This window comes from Tachyglossus aculeatus, chromosome 12 (genome assembly GCF_015852505.1).
Source record: "Tachyglossus aculeatus isolate mTacAcu1 chromosome 12, mTacAcu1.pri, whole genome shotgun sequence".
Classification (NCBI taxonomy): Eukaryota; Metazoa; Chordata; class Mammalia; order Monotremata; family Tachyglossidae; genus Tachyglossus; species Tachyglossus aculeatus.
Genome location: NC_052077.1, coordinates 2,563,715 through 2,569,714, shown reverse-complemented (window position 1 = coordinate 2,569,714; position 6,000 = coordinate 2,563,715).

The following is a 6,000-nucleotide window of genomic DNA, read 5'->3' as shown; positions in this document are numbered from 1 at the left end:
ACCCCCGGCCCACTTCCTCCCCCTGGACCGGAATGCCCTCTCTCCGCACATCCGCCTAATTTGGCGTTAATTTACTCTCTTCCTCCCTTCAAAGCCCTACTGAGAGCTCACCTCCTCCTGGAGGCCTTCCCAGACTGAGCCCCCTTTTTCCTCTCCTCCTCCCCATCCCCCCAGCCCTACCTCCCTCCCCTCCCCACAGCACCTGCATATATGTTTGTACAAATTTATTACTCTTTTGTACTTGTACAAATTTACTATTCTATTTATTTTGTTAATGATGTGCGTTTAACCTTAATTCTATTTGTTCTGACGACTTGACACCCTTCCACATGTTTTGTTTAGTCTCCGTCTCCCCCTTCTAGACTGTGAGCCTGCTGTTGGGTAGGGATCGTCTCTATATGTTGCCAACTTGGACTTCCCAAGCGCTTAGTACAGTGCTCTGCACACAGTAAGTGCTCAATAAATACAATTGAATGAATAATAGTGGTGTTTAGGTGCCCCTGGTCTGTCCACTTGACCCGTCCAATGTCTATCCTCTCCCCTCCCACTCCAGAGATGTCTCTGCTTGCATTTTGGGGGGCTATTGGGGGGACCCCCGTGTCGTGGGAAGCGGAGCGCTACTGAACAAGGCCAAGCAAGTCCCTCACTCACGGTTTTGACAAGGAGCCTTTCACTCATTCAATCGTATTTATTGAGCGCTTACTGTGTGCAGAGCACTGTACTAAGCGCTTGGGAAGTACAGGTTGGCAACAACTAGAGACGGTCCCTACCCAACAGCAGGCTCCCAGTCTAGAAGGGGGAGACGGAGAACAAAACAAAACATATTAACAAAATAAAATAAATAGAATATGTACAAGTTAAATAAATAAATACAGTAATAAATCCGTGCAAACATATATACATATATACAGGTGCTGTGGGGAAGGGAAGGAGGTAAGGCGTGGGGGGGATGGAGTCTTTCTGACTTCCCACCCAAACTCCGGCCTCTCCCCACTCGTCATTCGTTTATTCATTCATTCACTCATTCAGTCGTATTTATTGAGCGCTTACTGTGCGCAGAGCACTGTACTAAGCGCTTGGGATGTACAGGTTGGCAGCATATAGAGACAACCCCTACCCAACAACGGGCTCACAGTCCAAAGGGGGGAGACAGACAGCAAAACGAGTAAGCAAGCATCAACAGCATCGATATAAACAGAATTATAGATAGATACACAACATTAATAAAGAGAATAATAATAATAATAATAATGGCATTCATTAAGCGCTTACTATGTCCAAAGCACTGTTCTAAGCGCTGGGGAGGTCACAAGGTGAGCAGGCGTTTATTCATTCATTCATTCATTGATTCATTCAATCGTATTTATTGAGCGCTTACTGTGTGCAGAGCACTGTACTAAGCGCTTGGGAAGTCCAAGTTGGCAACATATAGAGACGGTCCCTACCCAACAGTGGGCTCACAGTCTAGAAGCGGGAGACAGAGACAGAGACAGAGAATAAAACATATTAACGGAATAAAATAAATAGAATGAATATGTATAAATAAAATAAATAAATATATAGAGTAATAAATCCGTACAAACATATATACATATATACAGGTGCTGGGGGGAAGGGAAGGAGGTAAGGCGGGGGGATGGAGAGGGGGACGAGGGGGAGGCGCTTACTATGTGCAAAGCACTGTTCTAAGTGCTGGGGAGGTTACAAGGTGATCAGGTGTTTATTAAGCACTTACTATGTGCCCAGCACTGTTCTAAGCGCTGGGGAGGTTACAAGGTGATCAGGCGTTTATTAAGCGCTTACTATGTGCCCAGCACTGTTCTAAGCGCTGGAGAGGTTACAAGGTGATCAGGCGTTTATTAAGCACTTACTATGTGCAAAGCACTGCTCTAAGCGCCAGGGAGGTTACAAGGTGATCAGGCGTTTATTAAGCACTTACTATGTGCCCAGCACTGTTCTAAGCGCTGAGGAGGTTACAAGGTGATCAGGCATTTATTAAGCGCTTACTATGTGCCCAGCACTGTTCTAAGCCCTGGGGAGGTTACAAGGTGATGAGGTTGTCCCACGGGGGGCTCACAGTCTTCATCCCCATTTTCCAGATCAGGGAACTGAGGCCCAGAGAAGTGAAGTGACTTGCCCAAAGTCACACAGCTGACAAGCGGCGGATTCGGGATTTGAACCCCTGAATCCAAAGCCCGGGCTCTTTCCACTGAGCCATGCTGCTTCCCTGTGTGACTTTGGGCAAGTCACTTAACTTTACTGTGCCTCAGTTCCCTCATCTGGAAAATGGGGATGAAGACTGTGAGCCCCACGTGGGACAACCTGATCACCTTGTATCTTCCCCCAGCGCTTAGAACAGTGCTTGGCACATAGTAAGCGCTTAACAAATACCAAAATTATTATTATCAGGTTGTCCCACAGGGGACTCACAGTCTTAATCCCCATTTTTCAAATGAGGTCACTGAGAAGTGAAGTGACCTGCCCAAAGTCACCCAGCTGACAATTAGCGGAGTCAGGATTCGAACCCATGACCTCTGACTCCAAAGCCGGGGCTCTTTCCACTGAGCCACGCTGCTTCTCTATTGATGTCTGTCTCCCCTCACCCACCGACCCCTAGACTGTGAGCTTGTTGTGGGCAGGGATTGTCTCTATTGCTGTATTTTACTTTCCAAAGCACTTAGTACAGTGCTCCGCACACAGTAAGCGCTCAATAAATATGACTGCATGAATGAATGAATGCTATTTATTTTACCTGTACACATTTACTATTCTATTTATTTTATTTTGGTAATATGTGTTGTTTTGTTGTCTGTCTCCCCCTTCTAGACTGTGAGCCCGCTGTCGGGTAGGGACCGTCTCGATATGTTGCCAACTTGGACTTCCCAAGCGCTTAGTACAGTGCTCTGCACACAGTAAGCGCTCAATAAATACGATTGAATGAATGAATGAATACATATGATTGACTGACTGAATGAATGACTGAATGAAGGAGGGGAAGGCGCTTAGGCTGCAGCCTGGGCCTGGGGGATCAGAAGGTCGTGGGTTCTAATCCAGCACCGCCCCTTATCTGCTGTGTACCCTTGGGCAAGTCACTTAACCTCTCTGTGCCTCAGTGACCTCATCTGGAAAATGGGGTTTGAGACTTTGAGCCCCAACTTGGACAGGGATTGTGTCCAACCTGGTTTCCTTGTATCCACCCCGGCGCTTAGTGCAATGCCTGGCACACAGTAAGCGCTCAATAAATACAATTGAATGGCACATGGTAAGCGTTTAATTAACACCATTCATTCATTCAATCGTATTTATTGAGCACTTACTGTGTGCAAAGCAGTGTACTAAGCGCTTGGGAAGTACAAGTTGGCAATGTATAGAGACGGTCCCTACCCAACAGCGGGCTCACAGTCTAGAAGGGGGAGACAGACAACAAAACAACACATATTAACAAAATAAAATAAATAGAATAAATATGTATGTACAAATAAAATAGAGTAATAAATACGTACAAACAGCGTGGCTCAGTGGAAAGAGCCCGGGCTTTGGAGTCGGAGGTCGTGGGTTCAAATCCCAGCTCCACCACTTGTCAGCTGTGTGACTTTGGGCAAGTCACTTCACTTCTCTGGGCCTCAGTTCCCTCATCTGGAAAATGGGGATGAAGACTGTGAGCCCCCCGTGGGACAACCTGATCACCTTGGAACCTCCCCAGCGCTTAGAACAGTGCTTGGCACATAGTAAGCGCTTAATAAATGCCATCATCGAGAAGCAGCATGGTGTAATGGGCAGATCCTGGGGTTGGGAGTCGGAAGGCCAACGGTTCTAATCCCTTTCATTCATTCAATCGTATTTATTGAGCGCTTACTGTGTGCAGAGCACTGTACTAAGCGCTTGGGAAATACAAGTCGGATAATAATGGTATTTATTAAGTGCTTACTATGTGCCAAGCACTGTTCTAAGCGCTGGCTAATCATCATAATAATCATAATAATAACGGCACTTATTAACTTATTAACTTGTACTTCCCAAGTGCTTAGTACAGTGCTCTGCACACAGTAAACGATCAATAAATACGATTGATTGATTGATTGGGATAATAATAATGATGGCACTTATTAAGCACTTACTATGTGCTTGGGAAATACAAGTCAGATAATAATGGTATTTATTAAGTGCTTACTATGTGCCAAGCACTGTTCTAAGCACTGGGTAATAATAATAATAATAATAATAATAATAATAATAATAATGACATTTATTAAGGGTTTACTATGTGCAAAGCACTGTCCTAAGCGCTGGGGAGGTTCCAAGGTGATGAGATTGTCCCACGGGGGGCTCACAGTCTTCATCCCCATTTTCTGGATGAGGTAACTGAGGCCCAGAGAAGTGAAGTAACTTGCCCAAAGTCACACAGCTGACAAATGGCGGAGCTGGGATTTGAACCCGTGACCTCCAACTCCTGAACCCGAACCCTTTCCAATGAGCCATGCTGTTTCTCGAGCCCTTACAGTGTGCAAAGCACTGTACTAAGCGCTTGGGACGTACAAGTTGGATAATAATGGGACTTATTAAGTGCTTACTATGCACCAAGCACTGTTCTAAGCGCTGGAGTAGATACATGGTCATCTTCATCCTCATTTTACAGATGAGGGAACTGAGGCGCAGAGAAGTGAAGTGACTTGCCCAGGGTCACACAGCTGACAAGTGCCGGAGGCAGGATTAGAACCCACGTCCTCTGACTCCCAAGCCTGGGATCTTTCCACTGAGCCACGTTGCTTCTCCCAGCCCAACTCCGCCCCTTGTCTGTTATAATAATGGTAATATAATAAAATAATAATATAATGATTAAGCGCTTACTATGTGCCAAGCACTGTTCAAAGCGCTGGGCACTGTTCTAAGCGCTGGACCTTGGGCCACTCACTTCACTGGGCCTCAGCTCCCTCATCCGCAGGGTGGCTCAGTGGAAAGAGCCCGGGCTTTGGAGTCAGAGGTCATGGGTTCAAATTCTGGCTCCGCCAACTGGATGACTTTGGGCAAGTCACTTCACTTCTCTGGGCCTCAGTTCCCTCATCTGGAAAATGGGAATTAAGACCGTGAGCCCCCTGTGGGACAATCTGATTACCTTGTAACCTCCCCAGCGCTTAGAACAGTGCTTGGCACATAGGAAGCGCTTAATAAATGCCATCATTATTATTATTATTATTATCCGGAAAATGGGGATGGAGACTGTGAGCCCCACGTGGGACAGGGAGTGGATAATAATAATAATAATAATAATAATAATAATAATAATAATAATAATAATAATAATAGTGATGGCATTTGTTAAGCGCTTACTATGCGCCAAGCACTGTTCTAAGCGCTGGGGGGGGATACAAGGTGATCAGGTTGTCCCACGTGGGGCTCACAGTCTTCATCCCCATTTTATAGATGAGGTAACTGAGGCCCAGAGAAGTGAAGTGACTTGCCCAAAGTCACCCAGCTGACAAGCGGCAGAGCCTGGATTTGAACCCATGACCTCTGACTCCAAAGACCAGGCTCTTTCCACTGAGCCACGCTGCTTCTCTGACCCGATTTGTTTGTATCCTCCCCGGCGCTTAATACAGTGCCTGGCACGTTATAAGTGACTTGCCTAAAGTCACACAGCTGGTACGTGGTGGAGGTTGGATTAGAACCCACAACCTCTGACTTCCAAGCCCAGTTGTTAAGCCCTTATAATGATGACCTTGTATCTGCCCCAGCTTGCCACATAGTAAGTGCTTAACAAATACAGTTATTATTATTATTATTATTATTGTTATTATTATTATTAGTAGTAGTAGTAGTAGTATTATTATTATTATTATCCCCCGGGTGTGGGGGAAGACAGACAATAAAACAAGCAAACAGGCATCAATCGGATCAATTGATGACTCCCCCTTCTAGACTGGGAGCCCACTGTTGGGTAGGGGACCGTCTCTAGATGTTGCCGACTTGGACTTCCCAAGCGCTTAGTACAGTGCTCTGCAC